This window comes from Anopheles coustani, chromosome 3 (assembly GCF_943734705.1).
Source record: "Anopheles coustani chromosome 3, idAnoCousDA_361_x.2, whole genome shotgun sequence".
In the NCBI taxonomy this organism is placed as follows: Eukaryota; Metazoa; Arthropoda; class Insecta; order Diptera; family Culicidae; genus Anopheles; species Anopheles coustani.
In genome coordinates, this window is record NC_071288.1 from 67530580 (window position 1) to 67557091 (window position 26512).

Here is a 26512-nt window from a genome sequence, read left to right on the forward strand (position 1 = left end):
GTTTGCGGTAAGGGCATCAATTGCTAATTAAATTTGCGTTGCTCGGATGCGCGCGGCTGAAGTCGGCGTGCGTAAGGACGCACACAGTGGAAGGATGCGTCCCGCGGGTTCTGTGTCCGCTTTCGCCAATTGATATGATTAATTGCACTTTAAATGAGCACCCGATCGCTGACGGGCGCCCTCCGCTCCGGTTTATTGGGAAGCCGCGTTCCGCGTCATGGCGAAATGGGCGATTAACACTCGAATTTAATTAAACCGACCAACCGGGACGAACCTCTATCTATGTGCGTTTGTGTATGTGTGTGTGTGAGGATTAAGATGTTTTCTTCGTAATGTCTGGCTTTTGGTTTTGTGGAATGGCGATGGTGTAAACTTTGACATGCCGTTTTCATCTTCGACTAACTCTTTAGAATCGTTGACCATCGTAATAAAAATAAACTATCACTTTGTGGTAGCATATTTTCCATAAAATCTAAATTAAATTTGGAATGTAAATTATGAACCTTAATTTTACAGAAAGTATTTTTGATGAAACCTTCAATTTTCGGACACAAATTTATACAACGTTAATATCAAATCTTATATCGTTCCGCTTGGATAATTACTAAAATTTATACTGCCTTTCGTTTATATATTTAAATACCTCGATAGTAGTTTATCTCGTGTGTTCTTTCACTTAAACGATAACTTTGTCAACTACAAAATGGCGGAACTTCAGTATTGTTATGTTTATTGTTTTATTATTATTTTATTATTATTATTTTTATTATTATTACTATTATTATTATTATTATTATTATTATTATTATTATTATTTTTATTATTATCGTTATTTATTATTTATTAGTTTTAGTTCACACACAAGTAAAACATAGATGAACTTAATAAAAATTGGAAGGTTCTAATTTCTTTCAGTTTATTTTCAAAATGGTTTAAATGAAAGTTATGAATAACATGTTTTGTCAAGAATATTTGTTATGTTTAAAAATTATTTTAAATATGTGATTTAATACTTTCTGATAACTCTAAAATAGCTTGCATTTGTTTGACAAAGGAGAAAAAACAGGAACTACCAAGATGTGTATTAGTTTACCTAGCTTGTTTGTGCTTTTGGGAAAATTGTCTCATGAAAAAACAAATTCAAATTGTGTTCTTTAATTATTTTCAAGCAAACTATCAAGAACTCTTATGTTTTGCGGTAACATTATGGCGAGTTGAACTCATGCACAACCCTTTCATAGGTAAAGCTTTTTCCACATTATCCGCGGGCAGTGACGTTGAAAGGATTGAGCAGACAACTTCCCGCGATTCATACGCTGAGAGCAAGCCCGCGCCAGAGTTGTTCATCAACAGCGTGCTGTTTATTACCATCCATTTTATACATTCCACCTCCTTCACTGACTGGCCACTAGCTGGCTGGTCGGTCGGTTGGTTGGTTGGCTCCGGATAGGCGGCCAAAAGGGCACACGAACGTGCATAAGTGTCCAATGCACGAACGCTCTCCCGGCGCGCATCAAGCTGCTGACGCTTGCTGTGTGCTCTGCTCGGTGGATTTTCGCAAAGCCCCCATCGCGGGTTTTCCGGAATCGGCCCAGAAGGAAAAACACCAGGAACAGTAACACAGGGCACACAACCGGAAGGATGGTGAGTGTGTGATAAAAAGCGCCAGCCCAGAAACCTGGTGCAGTCGGGAAAATGTAATTATGTTTTCTAATTAAAATCATCTAATAAATCACCGCACACCGCGTTGTGTGCGTGCCCGCCGCCGGGCGTGTATGTGCTTTATGTGCACACTTTTTGAAGGCTTTCAGCTGGTTCTTTTGTGTAGTGGCGCCGCGGTTTGTTGTTCTTCAGTGGAGCAGTACTTCGAACCGGAAAAACGTTCCGTCGCTCCCTTTCGTGGAAAGTGGATATTTTTGCTACCGTTTTATGTAACGACGCGCCGTTACATTTTTCCCACCCCCGAAACCACCCCGGTGAAGTTTTGAAATTAATTTTCAAGTTCATTGTAATTAGTAGAGCTCCTATTGTGTTCGGAACTCGTCCACTCGAGCACGTTTTAAATCGAGCACAATACTCACAAACTCACCGGTCGAAGCACTCGATTACAACGGATTGCTTGTTGTCGGTCAATGGGCCAGTACCACCTTCATTGACACATTGTAGACTTCACCGACTTTTCATTCTCGCTTTCCCACCCACTGTGGCCGGCGGCCATTTTCCCAGCGTGACCGGAGCACGTAAAACGGTTTCATTAAATTGTACTACTTTTTAACCTTCCCGCATCCTAGGTATTAGGTCATTCGCCACTCCGCAGCAGTTTTCCCGAGGTCTTATCTGAAGCTTAAGTTAGCTGGCTTTGCGAGGTTCCATTCCTCGCAGCACTGGATGAAACGGTTGACCACAACTTAAAAGTGTGGTCGGCTTTGATGTCGGTGAAGGTGAAGGAAACTTTGCCTCAAGAGAGTCAGCGAGCCAGAGATTGGCTACCATTTTTAACTATACCGACCACCTTTCCTTGCGTCAGCGGGGAAAACGTCACTTGCAGCCGGAGTTCGCTGGGTGGCGATTTTTATATTTTTTTTTTAGTTAATTAGATTAACTTTATCAGCGCTCATTTCGCTTCCATTCTTTCCCGCTCCGGTGTGCTCCGGTGAAGCGATAAACTTTTACGCTAGGACGAGGACGGTTCGCTGTATCGTTGTACTAAATTGCTCAATTTTTAATGTGGAACAGTTTTCCCAGGACGTCGGCTAACCGGCCAGTGAATTTAAATCTTCACTTGTAGTATAACGTCGCAAAGTTTAACGAAATAGATTTCTTCATTTAATGCATCCGACAAAAGTTATCGTTTACATTAAAAAAAGACAAATTTTAACGAAATTTCATATAAAAATTTAAATTGCTAGCATCTTTCAGTTGAAAGCGAAATAAAAAAAACATTTCTTTTAAATTCAGAACAAGTTTCACAACCGTAATATTTAATTAAAAACCGCCATAGCCAAAACATTAAACCAGCTACGTCTGATTATATGTTGGATCATCCAGTTTTATCGCGGAACGAACTTGTTTGATGTTGTGAAACATTGACGGTCCTCCAAACTCAGCTGATTTGAATATTTGACTGTTTGATCACTTACGGAAAAACGTTAAAAAATCATTTAGAAGCCTTCTTTCGGCCACGGACCGTCCTCTAGGACCCTAAATAACAACAGGCAGAAGGAAAAATGGGTAAACCATTCCGTTCTTTGGACCAGAAGATCGCTCCAGCTGACCTTATTGTTGAGAAAAACTTATAAAAGATGGACATTGTTATACACATGTGTCGATTGAGTCCAGTAACTCAAACAAAACGGTTCGAAGTTCCTGACAAACATGTTTTCGGAAAATCGAGCCAACGTGACCATCATGGATGTTGTAGTTTACTTCCAGCCAGACTTGCTTGCCTTGTTAGCTTTCGGAGTATTTTTTGAAAGTACAAAAGTAATGTAACTTTACAATAAAATTTATTTCATTTAATTAGCTTGGTTGAAGTTTTTCTTAACGCCGACGGAAATTTGTCTATTTTTTGTAATGCTAACGTTATTCACTTGTCAGAAAGGAAAATAAAATCGACGTATAATATTAAGTTGAAGGAAAAAGAAACCAACGACTGCAGTTTCACCTCAAGTAAATATACATGTTGACATATGAAATCATGTTGGATAAAACAGGATGAATCATGTACAACAGGTCCTTTGCCCTGCTTCGCTTAAGCCAAGGATAACGATGTTCAAACGGTACTGTGTGCAGTGTGAAATATGAATTGTACCTTTCACCAGGACGTTCAATCAGACGGGCGAGAACGTCTAGGAAAATTGATACGTTTCTTTCCCAGCAAAACAGACTCTTTTGCTTTTCAATTTGTATGCTTTCTTTTTTTCCTCATTTTTCCACTATCGCTGCATGAAGTAAGGATTTCTTCTACCGGTTCCTTGCTGCTTCGCAATATGAAGACGATGTCGTGCACACCGGAAATGGTTCCTGCGGGTGATACCGATGTGACACAGGGAAAAAACACTCCACACACACACACACCCGAAGACGAAACGATATTAGATATGGGAACGGCAAATTGGTGATGATTTGCAACATTCATGAGCTCAGGTTTTGCATCGCGAATCGAGGCGGGCAAGTGGTGCGGCATCCTGTGTGGCTTTCCTTTTTCCCCGCCGCCGCGGAGGGATGGAAAATTACGACACCAACCGTGAACCGAAACACCATCGGGCGTTGACGGCAAGTCACGAACGGGTTCGGGCTCACGTTCGATCGCGCTTCAAACGGGATCGGTAAAGTAAAAACGCTCGATAGAATGGTGAATGTGAATAGTACTAATATTTACTTGTCAAACCCCTCTTTCCCCACTACCTGGAAATTTATTCCGTGCAAAAGTGAACCACCGGAAGCATCTCAATCAGCTGGTTTTCATCGGGTGCTTATGATGTCTCTTTACTCCTGGCTGAAAATCCAACAAACGTCGAGCGCGAGTTTTCCGTTACTCAAAGGTATTGACGATCGAGTGAGGTGGTTTTTCCGAGAAGCAACCGTTACTCTTCGCTACCTGAAGCGCCGTGAGAAAAAAACTTCCGGAATGCACTCCTTCTGAATCGCTTGTAGCTCGCGAAAGGGCTCCAGGAAAATTCAATCAATCGATTCCCTTTCTTCCAACCCGGATGCGTTTCGTTGTGTTGTAAATGTGTTTGTCGGCAAGCAGAAGCGGGAGATAATGCTTGGCAGTGAAAAAGTACGTGCCGTAAATGAAAATGAGTCAATGCGATCGACGCTGCTGTTTGGTGGGGAATTTCATGAAGGTAATTTTCACCGAACGCGTTCCCCTGTCGGATTGTGAACGGAATGGTTAAGCGCTGGGAAAAGTTCGTGCAATGAAAAGTATCATGTTTGAAATATTTGTTTCAACCACTTTTCCACTGTATTTCTTTTCTCCCGTTAAAGTACAATCCTTTCTTCGATTGAAAGTACCTTTAACATTCCCTTTCGCGGTTTCGTGGTGAACCCGAAAACTTCTTTCATTTGAATTGCAATTTTTCAAATATTCGCCATGTTTTATTCAACCTTTATTCAACCGCAACCGCAAGCCGCTCGCATAGCTCGCGGGTATGGGTTGCACCGAAACCTTTAACATTTCTCTCTTTTTTATTGTTTGCACTGAAAACGAAAATCAATATTTAAACCGTCGATTCGGGGCGTCCATTTTTGTGGGCAAAGAATCGATTGGATCGGATGGAAGCAAGGCAGAAGGAACGACGAGCACTTTCACGTTGACTGATTTGCCTTCAAGCGCTGCCACATTCAGACACGAGCCGCAGGAATTGAACCTCTTCCTACCCTTCCCGTGGAAACATGTGCCTGGGGAAAAAACTGCAATATCAAAAAGGGAGCGCCATCGAAGACAGACGGACGCAAAACATTTGCATAAGAATATGATTTAAATGTTTGCCGGAATTTGCACCAGATTTCGTTTTTCTTTTTATTTCCACCATTCCGGTTCTAAGTTCCGGTGAACAGATGGGTCTTTTTCCGGTGTTTTTAGCTTTCTTCCCCGTCTCGCCCGTGGTTTTTGGTTTCTTGTTGTAGATTTTCCACTTTCCCGTTGCTCCCAATAGCGGCTTTCCTGACAGGTCAATATTTGATCAACCGCGAACCGGGATTCGGCCTTCGTCAATCGCGGCGCTGACGGGTGCCATTTCCGTGGCCTTTGGGCACCCATTTTTCCCCATTTTCCCGTGGCGCCGATGAGACTGACAGGGGCGCTAGAAAAACTCCACGTATTTAAGAATTGCGCTGGGTGGATGTAGAAATTATGCAAATTGGATTGAAGCCCTCGATTTCGCTGTCAAACGACGTTACTGGCGACCGGTTGACCGAACGCGCCCTTTCGGAGAAAATCTACCTGTGATGGGTTGTCCCCTTTAGAGTTTTAGGGGATATTTTATCCATTTTACTACTTTCTTGTCCAGTTTCAACGCCTTTGATTGACATTTTTCTCCGCACCGGTTCGAGTCGGAAAATGTTGCGAAAACGTTTCGATTCCTCGCTTCATGGCTAGACTTTCATGTTTGTGGGAAAACCATTACGTACAATATCGTTTTCTATCCATCGGTATTTAGTTCGGCTTTGACAGTTCACTCAACCAGTTTCGTTCTCGGTGGTGTTTCGCTGGAAAATGGGATTCATTAAAATACTGCCACCGTACAACTTTTCCGAGCTCCCTCTGCTTGGTTCGCGAGCTCCCGTCAGCTAGTATATATGAATAATAAAATCTCTCTACCCGGTTGGTGTCCCCTGGTTCGTCCCTCCAATTCCTACCACTCCTAACGGCGCGTGCAATTTCCATAGTTAAAATTGCATGCACCATCAAGGACCACCCGGACAAGGGAACGCATTCCAGCGTTCTATCGCCGGCCAAACAAGGGTCCGCATTCCGGGTATCGCTGGATCACTTTATCGGACGCTTTACGGCCAGCCGAATTGCAATGCAGATAATTTCAATATCACTTTGGGTCAGCTTTTCCCATTCTCCGTCCATGGTCCGGAGTTTGGAACGTAACACAACACTGCCAGCAGGACTTTGGTTGCGGAGCTGTTGTGTTTTGCATCGAACGATCTTTCTGGCTGCTATCTCCAACGTTTTTCATTTATGTCTGCGATCGAAGTTTGATAACGTTGGCTTTGATGGAATATTTTAGTGTGATTGTTCATCTTTGTTGATCTCCGCTGAACGCGGCTGTGATGTGAATTTTCAGCACATATCATGACTCTTTTAATTAATTAAAAGAGCTTTTTTAAATTATAAATAAATACAAAAAATGAATTTTTCTTTTTTTAAATACAAATAATGAAAGAGTTTTTTTATTTAATATCATGCTGCTACTTATATTAATCTTAAACTAGTTTATTTACTTATGAAACTAAGTTAGGAATCAATTCATGCATTTATAGGAGACATTTAGCTCTTGTTGATATATTTGTATTGGTCAACTGAATGTTGATCCGTTCCACTCCATCATTTTTAGAATCTTGTTTGCTCTGATTTGTAACTTCTTTTTGTGTGTGCTCGCACACTTCGACCATACTGGAGATGCATAAAGTATCATAGGAAGTATTATTGCTTTATATATAAGTAATTTGTTTTTAAGAATTGAGTTTCGATTTTCTGTTGATCAGTGGATATAATAATCTTATGAGTTTATCTAACTTATTGTTCGGTGTGTCTAGATGAGGGTGATATATTAATTTATTGTCTAATTTAAGGTCATTTTAAATATCATGTGATTAAAAAGATTGTTAAACAATTTCAGACTCATTCAAACCAGAAATAAGCAAATTGCTTTTGAAAGCAAAATAAAATAAACTAAAGATACCTTTAACATCAGCTACTATGATTGATTAATCAAACATTCCCTTGTTCACTCTCCATATTTAATTGTTGAAATAAATTCTAACGAATACGAATTGTTTATGAAACATTTTCTAAAAACGTCCCCTGGGCGTGAGAATCGTTAAAACCCGTTGCAAAAGCGCGTCCTCCTTCCGACTCACTTAAATGGAGCAATAGTTTATTCATGAACCAACCGTACCGTCTCCATAGTCGGCAGCTTCTCCCGCTTAGGCCAGCCTACAGGTAGCGACAACAACAAAAAAAAACCACGCGCGGGTCGATGCATCCGGTTTCGGTTCTCGCTATCTCGCGCCGACAATATCGCGCCCGGTTTCCGGGGGGAGCCGCGGGCCGGAAAAGGGATGAAAAGCTTCCGGTTACGCCCGAGCGGACCCGATTGGCGCAAGCGATCATTGAATTTTATTTAAACCGGAAACACGTTCTGCCGATTTACCTATTTATGCTTGCATGAGCAAAGGCCGCTCGCTTCATCCGCCGGGGGAGTCCTTGGAGTTGGAGTTCCAGTTGGTGTTTTTTTTTTTGTTGCAGTCTCCCTGTTGGGATTTTCGCTTCGATTCCTCTCGGGAGGTTTCGTTTCGTTCGCTTCGTTCGATCGTTACTGCCGAAATTGTTCTCCATTTGATTGTGCACTGTGGTACAGGGCTCTTTTTCTCCGTACGCTGGCTGTGGAACATTGTGCCGGTGACGTTTGAGCAATCGTTTTTGTCAAATCAGTCCCTTGGCGAGTTTGGTTGTGATCGTGGAACCCGGTTGATGTCCGGAGTTTTTTTGCACACACGGAAGCTGCATTTTACATTCACGTTATCTACGTAATCATATCGGAAACAGTTCTGCTCATGTTAGAATCGATTATTCGATTCAATTTCCACTAAAATTTCCTTATGTTTTAGAGAATGATAAATCAACCTTTTTATCCTTTTAAATATGCCTTTACCATTTTTCATATTATTGGACATGGTTGAGGAGAAAAATCCAGCAATAAATTTAGCACTTAAAAACTAAAAATAAAAATATGGATAACATATCAAAATAGATTCATATCCCAGCTCCCAGGAGATTGACATAAACGGTCAGGTATTCTATAAAGTTTTCTACCGGAAGTGTAAAAAAGAAAGAAAAAACAACACCAATCCTTTCACAACTCATTTTCCGCCAAAGTTATTCGATTTATTCTGGCGACAAATCGAAATCATAACACTGCAATAATGCATCACCCGGAATAGCAAATGGCGTCAGGAAAGTTTTTTTTCCCGGGTGTACCGTGAAATCGTTTTTCTTTTTTCATATTTTTGTTAGATTTCAATTTGATCGTTTTCCTTGTTTTGCCCAACTTTCCACCAACACCGGACGACAATGCAAAACAAAACTATAAATTTCAAGCTTTTCCTGTTTTTTCCTTTTTTTGCATGCTTTGGTGGTAAAAGTAGAGCCTCGTGCCGAAGGAAATGGCCGAAGTCGGGGAGGATTTAACTTTATGATCGTCTTTTTTTCCACTTTTCTTTTCCGAATGTTCATCCCCGCGATTTATCTGCCCGCTAGAGGTAGCATAGAGGAAATGCAGCAAAAAAAGAAAACACATTTGATAAAATGGAATGTCTTTCGGTGAAAAATTGTCCTGTCGGTTTCGGGGAGAGATCGCGAACAAAAACTAAGTTAAATTCGGTGCCGTTACTGCGAAGGAAGGATTGGGGTTTTTTTTGTCTCCCTGAGGGGGGAATGATGCTGACTTTGGCCGGGCCAAGTGTACAAATTTGATTTATGTTGCTTTTGTGTTGCGTTGTTGAAAGTCGAATTTTGAACCAAAACTACTCTCCGTAGGAAATGGCAACACATTTTTTTCCACAAAGGTTTCGTTTTCAGTTGGGCTGGAACTAAATTTTATTGTATAAAGTAATAGGAAATGAATTTTTAAATTGAATTAAAATCGCCAATTTATTTCGTTGGATGTTAAATTACTATCATTGTAATGAAAAGTGGGTTTGTAATTCGAACATCCTAGCGGGGCTAGGTTAATAAAATTAAAACCGGCACCAAAACCTGGTTTACCGATGCGTTCAAATTGTAGCATAAATATTTTCCAACATAATCTTGTTACGTTTAAATTACATTTCAATGGTTTCCGGCGAATTCAATCCCTACCAACAACACCAAACAGTTCTATAGAATGTCAAAATAAGATTAAACATGAAAATGCGTGCGTTTTTCCGAAACGATCGTCGTTTCAAAGTTGTGATGAGCAGATGATCCCTCTTCGCCCAAAAACCGACCCGTTCATTAGCAACACCAGAACAATCCGGTTATTTAAAAAAAGCCACCAATTAGTAAACATGGCTCAAAATAGGACGATGAAAGGGAAAATGCCTGCCGGCTCACGCTGACTCGGCACACGTTCGCCGAGCGCGCGGTAGACTGTTGTGGCTTGGCCTTTTGCTTCCCTCGCTTTTATTTTTCTTCCATCCTTTTCTCGTGCTGCGCTCAAAACAAACCGTCATCCAACCGTGCGCGCCGAATTAAGGGCCGACCTGTGCCGCAGCATAATGGAATCATATTATGTTTTTAAATTAACATTTTTATGAACCACCGGCCGAAGGAAACCCCTTTCCGGGGATGCTTACGAGGCGACGCGAGGGAGAAATAAAAATCAAACTCATCGCGTGCCATCATCGGCGTGGCGGAGAAGGAGTGAAAATAACCATAATGTCACATCAAATTATGCTTTTCTTGAGTTCGCTCCCGGCACACTCGACGACCCCGCCCGGGTACGAAGAGGTGCCAAAACGGAGAATGTGTGTGTGTGTGTATATCCATGTTGCTTCAGCGTCCGGGAGTGAAAGGTTTATGGCTTGACCATCTGGGATCTGAAGCTGGGGAGCTAAATTAATACAGGGTCTGTTTTGGATAACGGAAAGCCATTTGCTGTTGGTTGGTGACTCAATATCGTTGACATCGGATGGGAGATGATGGCTTTATAGTATTTTATGTGTGCTTTTAATGTGTCAAGATTGAAACGCCTGATAAATTTTCCTGAGTTGAGTTGAAATAGAGAAAGTAATTTTTTTGTAAAGGTTTATTATAATAGCTCACTGATTTACATGTCTTATATTAATTTATTAAATGACTTACTATTGTATGTATCTAATAGTTTCTATTTACAGGGTTTCAATCCATATAATGGAAAGTATCAAAAGGTAAAGAGAACATGTCAAAAGCATAGGGGATATTTTCAAACGGTAGAACTTTGTAATCATATAGGCGAATGTTTAAGATAGCTAAGGGAATCGTGTAAATCCAACGGGGAGCTTTGCAACCGGTTGAGGGAGCGAGCTGTTATCTTCACAAAACTCATCGTTTGTATGCAAAAGAGTGATATAACTTTGAATAATTAAATATTTGCAAATCGTACAAGTTGTTTTCAACTAAAATACAACAATATTCCCCAATTTTTCAGCTTTTTCTCGACTTTTTACGAACGGTTCGATCAAACAATCGATCCGGTGAGGTAAACGCAAAGTGACAAGTCAATGTGTGATATTCGATGTAAGGTTCTTCATGCACCAATTTCGTTTCTTGACAAACGATTGTAAACTATTGGATGCAATAATCGAAGACTCAAATTTTCATAAAATTAATAGACGAGTAAAAATACACAATAATCTATTTACTTTTCTTGCGTGAACGTACAGGGATGGATCAAAGTAAACAATCAAATTACAACAAACGAGTACTTTTGTGAGGTTGACAACTTGCTCCCCGGTGGGTTTGCACTATTCCCCTAGCTGTCTGACACATTCCCCTATATGATTGCAAAGTTCTCTCAATCGGTTGAAAATATCCCCTTGGCTATTAAAATGTTCTCTACCTATTGAAACATTTCATTATATGGATCGAAACCTTGCATACTTTCTTTGCCGGTTTCATACATATCCTCGGCTCAAATCAATGTCAAAGTACTGCTTAATGATGGTGACACTGTTAAACCCAACAACGCTGAACGCTGTTTCGAACAGAAAGGAAAGCCAAATCAACACCTGAAGACTCTTTCCATGATCCCTTCCCATGTCCGGATCCTTTCCACCATTGCACAACTACTTACACACGGACAAATGGGTTTTATTTTTCTTCCGCTCCTTCGAGGTCATGGAAGCGCTAAAGCAAATCGACAGGACTTTCCTTGTTTCCGCTTACGAGAGCGACACTAAAGGGTCTGATAAAAAAGGACTTGCCCACTCACCTTTCATATTTGTTCCCCCCCCCCCCCCCCCCCCCATCCAACGCCCTCCTCCCACCAAGCTGTCGTTTCGGATCAGTTGGCCGTTGGAGCGAGTTGCATCGGCAAGGACACGATTCCGGGAAAGTCGTGCATCGAGCGGATGTAAGCCAAACCGGGGGGGAGGCAAATTCCGCTTCGAAAACAGGAAGTTCCCCCGTTCCGGTCCACTTGGTGGGGGAGAAAAAAAGGAAGGAGGTCAACCAGGGGGTGGGTGTGGTAAAAGTGCAGTCATGTTCATCTAATGTGCAAGCACGTCACCTTCAAGCATTTTTGATCACCATCCCATGACTTTGGCTTTTGTTTCACTCGCCTCACAAGTGTATGTGTATGTGTATGGAGTGCCCGAGGTTTCGCTGTGCACAACGTAATCGCATGTTCCGATGACACACGACCGTTCACCGACCCTTCATGTTCTTCTTCCTCATTCCCCTCTTCTTTTTCTTTTTGTTCCATTTCCACCCGCAAACGGTTGCAATAAATGACAGCCTACTTGACAGGCTGCGAAAGAGTTATGGAGGCGCATAAATAGCTGCCAGGAAGGTATGAGGTCGACGGTTTGTCCTGTCTTTGCCCTGGCAATTTCCTTCTACTTCAGCTCCTGGTGGGGTGTGTTAAGCGGGTAGTTACGGGTGAAGTGACGGGTGGTTAACCCTTGTGTCGCTCGCCGAAGGCATCATTTTTCTTGCTCTCAACATTTCGCTCCCAACACATATTCGCAACGCGCGTGTTATCTCCACCCGGCCAACCAGCCAGCATGGCTTTCGGTGGTGAAAATGGGGGAAAATGGGGGAGATTTTCCACGGAAAACCCGCGCTTCAGACGAACGCTGCCTTGCGGTGCAACGTGGTGCATCAAACCCGAGTGCAACACAACGACCACGACGACGACGACGATGGTGAAAAGGCTAATTTTAGAGATGCCCTTTCGCACCCGGGGGGGCGCGGGCGAAGATAATGGCGGGCAGCAAAGTTGCCAGACCATGGCGAAAGATGAATGGAACGCGCAAATTTTCTCGGAAATCAACTTCCCGCGGCGCAGGTTGGCCTTAGGTGGCCCGCGGAAGGCTCGGTCGCTCTGAGCCATCGGTTAGTTGAACAGAACGACACTGCGCAGCGTCTTGGACGGATTCAGATGAATCGCTATCATTTCTCACTATCGCCACAGACACGCTGCGAGGCGGAGAGTCTTCCGCCAGCGAAAAGATGGATTAGCAGCACGGCGTTTTGCATGTTATAAATATCGTTCCGAGCATGAAAAGACGAATCTCGCACGATTGTTCAAATTATGATTAGGTTGTTTTTATAGAATTGAACAAGGTGGATGCAGGATGAGGCTGTATGCCATCTTTTGCAGGAATTCATTTATCAATCAGTTTTTCATGGATTAAACAAGGAAATAGAAATTTAACATTTATTGTGGCTTCAGTAAATCAAGTGTGTTCCTCAATTTGTGTTGTACGAATTCTTTGAACTATTCTCACGAAGTCTTTGTGCACAAGAAAACTACTTCAGTATTAAAATATAAAAGATTTTACCATTTATATGGTTTTCCAAATCATATTTTCTCAATAGACATATGTTTTGAATGATTCTTCATAATGATATTTATAGAACGAGCTAGTTTTAACCAAATTTGTTAAGAAAATGTCTCAAATTATTTGTCAAAATGTTACTAAATTGTTACAAATACTAAAAAAGTATACAACGTATGCAAAAATGTTAAAAAAAAAACAGTTTGACAATTTTTCAGGCCATTTTGTCAACTTGACAGGACTATGAAGGAGTAATTTGGCTAGAACTAGACCAAAAGTGTAGAAGCGAAGAAAAACTTAGAATTTCCTAAAAATTTTAGGATTTTATTGATTAAAAGATGGTCAGTTTGCATATGTGTTATTTATGAATGTGATCAGCAATAGTATGCCGAAAATAAGCAAAAATTTGGTTCAAATGCAAATAATTTAGAGTCAAATATATGAATACAAGTCAACAAACATATAAAAACGAGTTTTCAAAGTAGGTGCACCCAAAATAAACAACGAACAACGAAAGTAGAAATAAAACGTGCAACAAAAAACTAAAGCAGTGCAAATTCCATCCAAATTCTAAATAGTGTTCAACAACAAGTAATGTTTATTGTAAAAAATAACTCTAAGGGGTATAATGATCTAAAATATTGTCATATTATATTTAATGATATAAAAGTGTGTTGTAATCATATTTTAATTTCAGCTTACAGCACGCTGACCTTATTATGCAATTGAATAAGAAATACTTTTGCAATAGTTTTGATGAAAACCATTGAATCTTTGGAACAATTCATGAAAGATAAAGGTGAAGTTTGTTTATTGGTATTTTTGTGTTACAAAAAATTATGTTTTGATTCTTTATGACACTGTGAGGTAATTTTATTACAAGGATTTGAACAAATCCAAAAAATTGCGTTAACACCTTAAACCAAAGTGATACTTGTACGAGGAAAAAAATTAGTAACCAGTTGTCGTTGATTGTGAGGCACGAATAATCTTGGACTGTTTTTGTGTACCAAGAAAAAAAAACCATCAACCACAGCTCTCTAATTACTTTTCGTCCTTTGCATCGCCGGCATGGCAGGACGATTTTCCGATCGTTTCCAGTGCAGATTATTGCAAAAGTAATTATGATTTACTGCCGAAACATAAACGGCACCACCATTATCACCATCGGGAAACTTCGCACCGCACCCAAACCCCGAAACGTGGCTGTCATTACCAAAAGCTGCGTATCATCTGCGAAACTCGAAGTAGAATAAAACTTAATTAAAGAAACTGTAACATCCCACGGAAACTGCCACGGAAAGATGGGATCGAATTTTTCGAGCGTCTCGCGTGACAATCGAGATAGGTTTCCCTCGGAATCGGAGGGTGTTCGGGTGACGGTTCCGTGCTTAATTCAGAACAAATCGATTCCGATACCGATCGTTACCGGACGGATGGATGAAGTCCCATTCTTTACGGCGCCGCAGGACAAACAGAAATTGTATCGTCACATAATTAACGGAGTGGTCAAAACGATCGCCAGAGGAGAAATGATTTCGTACAGAAGTATCTTGTAACCGGACGTGAACGCAAGAAATGGCGTTGGTCTGTGGAATAAGAAATAGCCACCGATAATGACGACTTCATCCCGACGTTCCCGCTGAGCTCAGCCAGAATATCTGTGGCACGGTGTGGTGGAAAAATCAATTGAGAGACTTTCCTTTCTTTCCATTCGACGCGCAGCGGGAGAAAATCGCCTGAAAATTCAGTCGAGCGGCGATGATAATAAATTAATTACGGTCCCGATATCTTTCATCCCCCTTGCGGTGTTATGTGAACTAGATATATATATAAAGAGAGTGCGGAAAAAAAGATTTCAACCCTCGCCTGACCGCTTTTCGGGTGCACGCGTTTTCCCTCGGTAGGACGTTCATTTATCCACCCGAATTTGGCTATGGCAAATCCATTAAACCGAATCTACCTACTCGCTCTATTTCTGCTACACACGTAGCCTTTTTTCCCAACAACTTATCCTCCTTGAGTCCCTTTGCGCCACTAACTGGCGAACTGTTACGACCGAGGCTCAACGCATCGATTTCGGGTCGATTGATGGTGAAATTTTAATGGATTTTCTGTCGTACCTCGGGAACGACCGAACGCGGGACGGCGCTTCTGCAATGCAGTTTTTCCCCCGGAAAACCCCCGATTCCGAAACGACATCGATCTTTCTCACATCCGGACTCGGGACCGGCGCCGGACTGCAGGGCGCAAATCCCTGAATCATTCCCCGGGAATCGAGCCTGGAATGTATCTTTTTTCCCGCCTTCCTTTTTCCACCCGCTTTCCCGGCAGTGTGTGTGTGCTTCTGTTGGCGATTAAAAATAGGAGCTGCCGGAAAGGAAAAGGGCCTAGCTGCCCGGGCCATTTGACATGTGAACCGGAAGGACAACTGTGCGTCCCGGCAGGGATTTTGTGCTGCGGAGGGGTGAATGTTGTCTCCGCTCCGCTGTAAGCCAATTATGGCATGCTGTTTTGCAAAAACACCCTCAGCGTCCTCGTAGTTCACTGTCGTTGTGCCTGGGTGATGATGCACTTACGTTGGATGCGCGTGAATCGGTTTTAGGTTGCCGATTGCTTGCTTTGATCTTGGATCGGCCGATTCTGGGGTGTCGTTTCCATTTCGATTTACTTCTGTGTTTGTACAATTTTTCTACAAGTGTTCGCAACCGATAAAACATGTCACGTAGGTGCAAAAGATAGGTTGATGAAGAAGTTCTTCCTTAATAAGAATGTGTTCTACATAAAACTTCAACAAATGCATAAGAAACAATTCTAAACATTAAAGCTTGCTACATTATTATTTTACTTATTTTTAATGCTTACATTTAAAGTATCAAAATTCAAAAGAAAAATTTAATAGGAACAAATAGATGGTTTTGAGTTAATCTTGGAGTGTTCAACAATATTTCTCGTAATCAAACACATTTTACTCCTTCGCAACGGATGTCCTTTTGTATTCATCATACACTGAAAAGCGGAAGATATTAGTGATGAGAATAACAACTCTTTTAAATCTCTATGGCGACTAGCGACTGTTTTACTCACTCTTGGAATTCGAATCCATATTTGGGATTAGAATCTCTAAGACGATTAAGTACTCTTACTTTACTCTCAATCATTCACTTTTTTGGGAATCGAATCCCTGTTAAGGATTCAAATAAATAAATAAAGAAGGAGTGACAAAACTATTCGGATTTAAATCAATCATTCATTACTAAGATTCAACTCATTTCATTCATTGTTACTTATTACGCACATTATTAGTAAAAATGATCTTGTTAATAAATTTAAAAAAACTGAATTGATTGCGTTAAAAATAAATTTCACAGTGATGTAGAACTTGAAAAACCGGAATTTAATAAAAACTTATGTAAGTACTAGATTTAAAGAAACAAACATTTAAAAAATAAATCGTAACATCGTAATGTACATGAATATATTTATGTTTTAGTCGATTTGACTTTCCCTGATTAAAGTTGTTTGAACGAAAACATGAGAATTATCAGCTAGTTTAATTAAAAGGATTATAACATTTATAAAATGTACAGTTTTAAACAAATCAACCAATAATTAAACAAATTCATAAAGTACTTTTCATCACACATTAAGTGGGATTTGGGCCTCTTTTCCAAGTTAATTTGACAAAAAAAAAAGGTTTCTGTGCTTTGTGTCTGGAGTGTATTCCATTTAAGACTCAAAACCAATCCATCCCATCATCAAACATGAAGGAAACATCCAGGGCAGGGATTCGATTATACTTTGCTAGTTATCTGCCATCCACATGAGTGCCGTTCGGTTGATCCCTTGTCTTAGGACGAGCCAAATTGGAAAATATGAGCTGCGAATTCGATGCACACCCTCTTTCCACCCGGGGTGAATCATGCTGCATGGTTGGTTAGGGGGAGGCAGGTTGAGAGTGATGTTGGTACCGGTGTAGATCACGACCTCTTGCCAACGTCAGCTCAACTGTTCCGACATTAAAGGGAATTTTTGATACCGATCCCTGGGCCGGTGTGCCGGTCGCAATCGGTTTCCTTTGGTTTCCGAACACTTTTCCCCTCCGCCATCCGCCATCTTAGGTTTCTTCCGTTTCGGTTCCGCGCACTTCCACCCATTTTTGGCAACAATTTCCCTGCAAATGGCCGTACGATCTGGTGGTGCGTGTTTTTGGGCCCTTGTTAGGTTTTCCCGGCGAAAGGGAAAAAGAAATGTAAATTGGATTATCTGCCAACAGGGCTCCGAGATGGGGAGGGCCCCCGAACGAGGAACCCGAACGGCGATGACGACGTTTGCTATAGGACGATGCGCATCAAGCTTTGCTGCAAATATTTTTCGGCACTTTCGGTTTTTCGGTAGCGAAAACGAGCCAAATTGCGTTTGAACCGTCCCTGTACCTCCACCAGGCCCCGTCGGCGTCGGCATTTGTATTGGGGTGAATAACGAAATAACGAACGCAAATCGTACGAGAGAAGCCCGAACGTCCGGAGCCTGAGCCCCGAGTCGGGTGAGATATGAATTCTGATTGTGTAGGAAAATTGAAAAATTAATATTTATAACACAAATTGATATTCGTGCGGGGTAGGGAAGGCATTGGAAAGCCGAAATCGTGGAGAGAAAGGGAGAGCGATGCGCCACACAACGAAACGGATGGTGCTGAAAAGACGAATATATACGACGCCACCAGTCAGTCGATAGGAAAAATCAGACATCGCTCGTTCGCCGAATGGGGGAAAGGAAAAAATCTCACGAACCGGAAAGGGATTTGTAATGTCGTTAGGATCTTCAACAAGGACATCCAGCACCCGACAACCACACTCCATGCATCTTCTGCTTACCCTTTGCATTGTCTTCCAGGGAAAGTATCAGTTTTCCACGTATGGCAACAAGCAACAAGGCTTTTCTTCGGGCCGTTTGGATTTTTCTCCGGCGGTCTTGGAGTTCCGGGCCCGAGTGGAGCGAGCAGGAAGTCGCGCCCGCGTTCGGTGAATTCAATCAAATCAAGCTCCACCAACTCCCCAAAAATCTTCGGGTTCGGTGTACGGTTAGAATCTAGAACCACGTCAGGCTTTTGAAGATGATTTGATGGAATTTTCTCTTATCTGGTTGACGAGCGACGGTGGGGCGCAATTGGCTGTTGTCTCCGGGTAGCGTCACGTAAAAGCGGAGGAATAATGTGCAAGAAAACAGTCAAACAGTGGTGATGTATCTTATTATCGAGATGCGGCCAACCATGTTCGGCAAGGGTGGAGTAATCCGATCGAACTCCTTCCACCTGAATGACGCCATGTTGCCGGTTCCTGATGTTTCTTTCTTAGTATCACACCGAGCGGCTAATGAAGGCTGATTGCGTTGAACTGGCTGAACTTCAGATGTCTAATTTGCAATGACAAGGATGTAGCCAGGTGTACTTACATGATTATCTCAACGCGAATCAGGAGAACAAATGAGGAAGCGCTGTTGTAACGAGCTGAAGACCTGCGAGCAGTTTATTTGTCTTGTATATCATTATATTGGAGACACGCTTACGTTTGAATATAATTATAATAATAATAATTGGGCTGTTTTATTTTATGCATTAAATTTGAGATGTTTTCTTTATAACGACCAAACTATTTTTTGAGAACCATTTATCATTAAAAAAATAACTTTTTATCGATAAGCAACTGAACCGCTTCCTACAGGATAGTATAAAAGCTTCAACCTGAACCGATAACTAGCTCCAATCCCGTGTATGCCCCATTGATTTCCACGCCAGACTTCCAACAAAAAAAAAAAAAATGCACCGACACAACGAAACGCAATATCCATTGTCTAAAACGACTTTTCGGGATGAAAAATGGCTTTCGATCGAACCATTTGGTGGCCATCGAGAGTGCTCCTGCCAGACTCCACATCGGCAGCTCGATTTATGGACCATTATCGGCTGACCTAGTCCCCTCTATTGCTCTAGGTTTTTTTTGTGAGTGTTCCCGTCGTTGTTGACAATGGCTTGGCCCGGCCGAAAGGACTTTGGTGTGTTTGTTTGTTGGCATTCTGCGCTGGTCGTGATGAAAAATGGCTCCATGTTGGAGGATGCTGCGTTAAAAAAGTAGACGGTTCGCCGAATAGGTAGCTGGAGAATGAGTTCTCTTTTTTTTTCGCTGGAGTTCTACCCTTTCGAGTACCCGAAATCAAGTCACCAAATCAAAATATTACCATTATTGAATTGTTTATTTATTGTACGCCCCGGTGGCGGGGTAAATTATTAATGTGCATCGTGCGACTCGCGAGGATCATCTTGCGTGTCGTCGGAGCGAACACAAAAAAATGATATGACACCTTGGACGACTAATGGCTTCCGAAAATATGACAAGCGCGCGAGAACACCCTTGGTACGGATGCTTGGTTGTTCGGATGCAACTGCATCGGAGTGAAGAGTATTTTTTCCTCCTCATAGAGCGAAGTGGCACGAGAAAGAAAACACTCCTGGCACGCTGCATGCCGCACAGTCGTTAACTCGATTTACTGGATGATAAATGATTTCGGCGATGATTAATTGTCGCCTCAGCAAAAGAGGGACAGTATCCGGACTATGACGATGTGATGACGAGGTGCAGCGGAAGTTGGTAGGAAGTCGCGTCGTTGTCGGTTGACATGCTTACGAACGTGTTCTGGGGTTGATTTTCTTCGGTGGCGCCGAATGATGTTTTCTTTCGTCTCACCAACAACTTTCCAGCTTCGGGGTGTCGTGGGGGTTTCTTCTGTCCAACCGGGCGTTAATCGTTCGTGTGGTGGGATTAGTGCGCCTTAACTTCCTATTCCTGTCCGGATCGTTTAATAATCCTTCCCTTTTTCTTTCTGTTATTTTCAGGTAAGAAACGTTCATCTGCTACGATCGCTTGCTGGAGGACCACTGGTGGATCGGATTTTTCCGTAAGATCTGTAGTCATAAATAATTTGCGTCGGCGGGTGGGAAATTTATTGGGGACCCAGCTGAGCAAATATGCTCGAGGTCACGGTTCAACTGTTTCGAAAGTTTGGCCACAAACTTGCACTGGACGCTGCGTACTGTTTATGTTTATCGCTTGGCAAAGACATTCTACAAGAGTCCATAAGATACACAGAATATGTGATGTAGTAGTCGGTTTTCCCGAATGGGTTATCCACTCCCATGTTTTATTTAACAATGCTAAAATTGTTTTTCATTGGCTGGACAAATGACCTATTATTTTAAATTAGTTTTAATGAGATCAAATCTATTTCAATATACCAGAACGGAAACCAGCCGTCCTTAAAACAAGTTTTCGTTGAATCAAACTTAATTTTTGTCTCTTGAATTTTTTTCCAAGAAGTATTATCAGTTTTATTCTGCACATTTTCTCTCTTCCTGGTTTCTCTGAAAAGAGTTTCTTACGGGTTTCTCTGTTCTGCCAGTTCTTTTCTAATAATTTACATGTTAATTTTTCAAAATGTCCACATTCTATGAAGTGCTGCTCTAAATGAATCAATTGGTTTACATTTGTTGAACAGTACATTTTATTCAGTTATGTTTAGAATATTTTTATTAACCAGTTATTTTACTAAAAGTTGATCAATTTTTTTCATTTAAACTTCTCTTAAGTAATCTTCTTTAGTATTTACTCTGTTATTTGTCAGGTTGTAAGCCCTTAGCAATTTGTATATTTGTGTTTTAATTGCTTTAGAGATGTTTACCACTTACATGTTTGTTATTTTTAATAAGCTTTTGCGATGAAAAATCAATTTTATGAACGATGAACATGAAAAATCAATTTAAGTCAACAGTAAGTTTAAAACCAATATCGTTGGTATCTTTGATGGATGAACCTACCAAAATGGGAAAACGCTATAGTTCATGAAACAAATGAAATTATGATTTAGCAAGAATTCAAAGTTGCTCCATCGCCCGTCAACAAAATTGCTTGTCATTCCACCATCAACGACACAGGTTAATTATAAATGTCTCTATGGACAGTAATTAAAATAAAACACTTGTTACGAATCCTTTAATAGTCGACGTCGACCAGACACGCGGACACACGAACGTCACCTTTTTGCCAGACGTGCGCTCGGTTGATCCTTTCCCAAACACGACAATCGGCGGCGAGACACAAATTTGTCTCCACGTTCTCCAGCACGCACGCAGGCTACCGTAATCTTTGCGTGCCACTATCAGCGTTTGATGAATTTTTGGTCCGTGTCCCGGCCAACGAACACGAGGGAAACTCACGGGTGTTTTCCGTCGAGGTACGTGGTTACCAAACTCACCCAAAAATGAACCCGCAGGTTTTCCCCGTCACGTGGAAGGAGGTGAGGGGTTGGTTTAAATGTTAAATGTGTTGTACCGCACACACACACACACAACTCGCTGAGGCCAACTCGGCGCACAACACGTACGTACAAGCTGCCGATGTAGCAGCGTACCAAGTACCTCCTCAGCCCGGACTGCAGAAATCCTTGTTTGTTTATCATTAACATGTATTTGGCCGTTTGTTTTTAGATTGCGAAAATCGCAACCACCCCTACCCGGGCGAAAATTTCCCTACCCTCTTCCGGGGGTGTGAGTGTGTGTGTGTGTGTGTTGAGTTCCCGTCGATGTACTCTGCTCTGCTCGACTCATGTCGCTGATCCGCTGCTCGTGCCCAGCTCGTGTGCGACTTCCTGTCTACCCATAGCACCGTGGGAGAGGGGGAACGCTGGCAAGGAGGGGCTCCGGAAACGGCACGTGTGTTGCGTAAAATTTATTGCGCACGCCGGAAGTCCTGTTGTACAACGCCAGCAATAACAGTCGCTGGAAATTGGCAAAACTCTCGCCCTGAAACCGTTAGGCTACCGGCACGCGCACTCACATTACGCCGCATTTCGAATGCTCCAGGAAACCCCCTGTAGCCGGGGCTGAAAATCAGTTATCAATAGGATGTGGTAGGGTTGCCGGGACTAGGCTTCTATCCCTTTGCGTTAGAGGTTCGGGTATAATGGTGAGCAAATTTAATGGAAACCCGATGATGCGACACTGGTCAGCACATCGCACCCGGGCCGATCCGAGCCAAATTAGGTATCGATTAACACCCGGAGAAAATGTTGGTGAGACAAAAACGCAACCCCGCGGTCCAATCGATGCGGGACACACAATCGGTGCCGCCGAATTTACATTTCAATCAAACGGGATTCACGCGCTCGCGGATTTAGTTGTAATCAACTGGCGTCGTCCGGGAGTAAGCTATATCCCGAACGGGGCAGGGTTTCGCCAATCAATTTCAGTATCCAGGGGTTCAATGGTCACCCCACACACGCACAGAGCTATTCGCATCGTTCGTCGTCCCGTTTCGCATCGTTTGGTAACACTCTCTGGTTGTTTTCGGGATTTGCTTGTGTTTTTTCAACCTTCTCACACACGGGGAGAAGTGGATTAAATAATTGATTTTTGCACCCCTTGCTCGCCGAGTTGGCCAACGTTGGGAGGGGGGATGGCTTCAATGAATTAATCCCCCCCATTTGCACACCGAAACGCAATGCGCGGGGGTTGGGGGTGGTGCGAGCGAGTTATTAATATTGTACCGAATCAAATGGGATGAAAATTGATCCGGTATTGGAAAGTGAAACATTTGTGCGCCTAAAGGTAGGCAACGGTGGTGTGCGCCCGGCGAGGGTGGATCACAATTTTATTCATAACATTTTTAATTGCCACGAAATGAAAGATTTTACCTGTGTGGGAGGGAAAAATCGGGCGCCCAATTTTCCGGTTGATAGTTTGTGAATGATTTATTTTGCACCCCCCAAAGTTGAGCTTTCATTAAAAGCCTTCCTGTTTTATTTTTTGCGTGTGATCAAGTGTTTTGCCAGCATGTAAATAAATCGAGGTCTCAATCGATGTCCGGAATTGGTCGATTGTGAGTTTGTTTGCTTCTACCCGAATACTTCAAGCTTCTAGGCAAGCATAATTCACACTGTGAAATGTTTGCTCTCCTGGCCCCACCTCCAGCCGGTGACAATCTTGGACAAATAATTTCCCCTTCCCCGCTGTGCAGCATTTTCCATTCCGGTTTGATGTGCGGTGTTGTTGTTCGGGACCAAATGTCACTTCACATCTGCAGCGCTCGGGGCTAATTAAAATTGCTTTCCCACGGGCACTGTTTTGGAAGCCCATGTCCTCTCCCCGCACCACTTCGGTATTGTTGTGGAAAACTCTCATTATACATTGTACGCGGATGAAAGCCCGGCAGCATATCTGCAACGTGGGTGTTTGTATGCGTCGCAGGCGAACGGAAAAACTACACCGCCACTTGTCCATTTCCATTATTATTTGCACGCCGGTTCAAAGGTTTGGCTGCCCATGCGTCACACGCAACAGTCTGCCAATGATTTGTGTGCATCCCGCACCGTTATAAGAGCTCGTTCGATCGGAGTTCTGCAATATAATCCCATTCGTTTTGGGCTCGGACCTACCGATTGACCGCCGCGCGGTCTGGGGATTTATTCTATACGCGCGATTTTGTTATTGCAAGCCGTAAAACGGCTGGCCGAAGGCGAGTGAAAGCACCGAATCGAGCGGATCATCGATAAAGCGATGTCCCGGTGTTAGGACTGCGGCAAAAACGCGGATCCAGGTTGATTGGTTTTCCACGTGCAACCAGCGAGTCTTTTCCGGGACTTGGCACGACTACCAAGACGGGGAGATGCTAGCGGGGGTGGACAAAATATGATCGAAATCTGGAAATCCGTTTTGAACTTTTCCCCTCCATATTGGATGGGAAATATTCGGCAATACGAAGGTAAGTCTTACGTCAATTCGCCCACTTCGAACGTGCACTCGAGCAGATGAAAGCCTAGCCTGTTCCCTATGCTGCCACTTTCACCTGCAGCATAACACCCGTTTGCGTTCCCAGTGGCGAGCACATAAAAGCCAGCGGATTGGAAAAAGGCGTACCCACTGACAGGAACCCAACGGCGAACAGGGCACCGGTTCTGGTTTGCTGATTTCCCGCCTGCTGATGGCCCGAATCGCCCGGAAATGGCCCACCGGGTTTTGGGTTCGATTGAGGCTAGCGAGCCTTTTTTTTAACGCCAAATCGGCGTAAAGTCGTACCTCATTCCTTCCATTCTCACCATCCACGAGTCCCTTCAGCCCACTTCGGGCTGGGAAAATAAATTTCCCAACCAACAGACACGGAAAGGAACTGACTCGACACGTTTTAGCTTCACATTCCGGTGTCAGTGTAACTCGCCTACGTCCGTACGTTTTTTTCCCCCCTCCACCCAGTCAGATCCCATAAGGCACGTTCCCATTTACCAATTGTCGGCTCGTTAGCGCAAGATCCATGCGATTTTTTATCGCTTTTCTTCGGACAAGGGGCTGTTGTTTTTTCTTCCACCCGTAGTCTTCAGATAGATTTTCTTTTCTGTTTTTAAGTGCGGTTGGAGCTGGGTGTGAAAAAAGGGTAAACCAGAGAAGGTTTCTCGGCTTTGAAAAGGTCGAAGAATGGAACATCACCAAAAAAATGTCCAGAAAAAACCCTCCAAGTACTGAACAATCTAGATTGTAACCCTTACAAATCACCTCAAATACGAAAGGGTAGTAAGAAAGACTAGGCTATGGTAAAGTATTTAAAACAAAGCGAGTAATCTGCAATCCTTATTGATATGTAGTTCTTTTGAAGGATAAATGTTCTCCAGATCAGATTTTCTTACAGATTCAGTACTGCAAGGTAATGTGTTAGTACTAAAGACTTCAAACTTATTTTCTATATGATTGATCTGGTTTATTTTTCACATTACACTACAGTTTTGCACTTGAACCACATCTTTCAGTTCCATAATAAATCACTTAAAACCAGTGACACCGTTTTGTCCAAAAATCACCCAAAAAGCTGCTGGTTTTAAGACGAAAACAAACATCTTATGCTCCTCGTGTCCGTTACCGACAGAACACTGTCAAGAGCTCAAAAAAAAAAGGCTACCACCACTGGTTTCAACAGCCAAACGTTTCGTGGAAATCCGTGCGCAAGGAAATAATAGTACTTACTCTCAGGACGAGGTGTTGTGGTAATGCTTGACCGAAAAACAGCGGGTTTGGAAGTGGAAGAGAACGATCATCTCCGTACCAAGGCGGAGAGATGTTGGGGAAGGGAGAAAAAAAGGAAGCAACGAACAAAAAAAAGGACTCGCAAAAATAACGATGTGTTAGCGAAACAAACCGAACCGTAAAAGCAATACGGACCGTGTCGTGTGCCGCACCGGAAATAAATGGTCGGAAGAAAATCATAAACATAATGCTCTCAAGCATATAAAATAAATGATGTGAGCTCCTTTGTGTGGAAAATGTGTGCTATTTATTTTTGGCCTCTCGGTTGAGCGGGAGGGGGGGGGGGGGGGGGGTGTTCCGGATCGTGCTGTTAAACGCCCTCGGAGTCTGCGGCGTAAACTTGGGTTGCGTATAGCTTCTGTCGTTTGCAAGCATGTCGTTTCGTTTTAACGTCACTCAGGTAAACATCCACTACCTGTTTTATGGTGTGATGATTCAACCGAGTCCTTCCCTTTTGTCTTCTATTTCGACAAAGAGTTGAACCCTTTTATTCTTGTGTCTACTTTTGTTTTCTTTGAGTTGTTTTTAATGCTGTCCATTCTACGCGTATGCCATTATTGTTCTTTTCCTCTTTTTAATTTGTTGAAAGCGTGAAACGCATCCCTCGAAGCATTGTTGATGGATGTTTGTAAGTTTGGCTTTGTAAGTTCAAAACAAACAGATCTAATTCTTCACAAACATTTGGAACTTAGGATTTAATATAAAAAGACAACTGTTGTTATCATGTCTATATGTGAGGAACAACACTTTCCTCCAACCATAACACCGTGTAAGCGTAAAACTCTTTCAAACCAAAGGGATGTACGCACTTCTGATACAAACTCCCGGGATAACTCCACCAACTTTAAGGAAAAGTAACTTAATAACAGAAAGGCTCCATTTGCATTAAGAAATTAATAGCACTAAAGCCTTTCGAAAGGAGAAAATGAAAATACCTTCAAAACGCTCTGTGTAAACATTTTCCTTTCGAGATTCAGCTCGAGGGCCATTCCCTAAAGGTTCCTTGAGAAATATAATGCTTTTAAGAAAGGTGATCTTAAGCCTAAGGCATGCGGTTAGCCGCATAGCTGAGAGTACGAAGCGGAGGTGAATTCTAGCACTCTAGCCGAGCACTCTTATTGGTACGGAAGA

General features: G+C 42.4%; 1 protein-coding gene across 1 annotated transcript in view; it reads left to right on the plus strand.

Moving 5' to 3' along the window:
- The window catches only part of LOC131261762 (uncharacterized), a 173756-nt gene that overhangs the window by 105227 nt on the left and 42017 nt on the right, over positions 1–26512 (plus strand). The gene's annotated exons all lie outside the window — the stretch shown is intronic.